The following is a 1116-nucleotide window of genomic DNA, read 5'->3' as shown; positions in this document are numbered from 1 at the left end:
GATGAATCCAAGATATCACACTGTGTTGGATCTGGTGCAAGGAATGTTATTAAAAAGAACAGATGGTCAGAAGCTGTGGCGGAGGGTAAAATTCATATTGGTTGCATTTTAAAAATTTATAAATTGCTGAAAAAAGTTGTTGCTAAGTCCATAGGTTAGTAGATTTTCCTCACTATTCCTAATAGTGTGGGAGGTATATAAAAGTACCCACATTTCAAGGTTTAAGTATGAATTTTATTATTTTTAATTCTTATAAATTTAGTTTGTCACTGTAAAATAAATTTTTTGGAGTATATTGGCACATTTTAGTCTAAGGCAATGGATTCAAACATTAAATGAAAATACATGAAAAACTAAAAAAGTTAACCTAAAAAATAAATAAATTTAAAAAAAACGATTAATCCAAATAATTCTACCTAATACTTCAATTTGCTTTAAGGAACGGAGTATTATTCTACATCTTCTTAAAAGTGTTAATGAGTCTTTGACAAAGTTTTTATCTATAAACAATGGAATTTGGTATAGTAGTTGAATGTCTTCCACATCTGAACGAAATAAAACATTCTAAAAAAAGATTCTTACTTTTTTAAGTTTACACATACAGATGCAAATATATTTCTGTATGATTGCATTGACAGATGTACAAGACGAATTCTGTACCAAAAGTATAGACAGCATCATTAATAATCTACTAATATGTTTAAAGAAATATGTAGCAACATCCTGTCTCTTAGATCGAGTAAGTGTATAATGTTTTTTCGTAGTCGGGTTTTCGTTTTAATTAAATTATTACTTTTTTATTTACGGAAGAAAAATGTAAATTGGAGGTGATTACATCCGAAAGTCCTGAATCGATTAACAAACAATCTCAGAAATACGTTCCTCGCTTCTAAAACCAACCCTATACCCATTTTGGAGATACACAATTTATTCAAAAAGCAGTGTCGCCCAACTGGATTGGGTTGCTGTACACAAATCATACTAAATCTAGCTGAACAATTATTCATAAAATATTAATTTGACATGAGTAGAGAGATTAAATATTAAAATACATAATAAGAATAAGAAGAATCCATTTATTTAAGAGGTCAACGTGGTTCTTAATTTTTTTTTTTT

Source organism: Halyomorpha halys, unplaced genomic scaffold (genome assembly GCF_000696795.3).
Source record: "Halyomorpha halys isolate HHAL.00 unplaced genomic scaffold, Hhal_1.1 Scaffold1580.1, whole genome shotgun sequence".
NCBI lineage: Eukaryota > Metazoa > Arthropoda > Insecta > Hemiptera > Pentatomidae > Halyomorpha > Halyomorpha halys.
Note: the sequence above shows the minus strand (reverse complement) of the source record.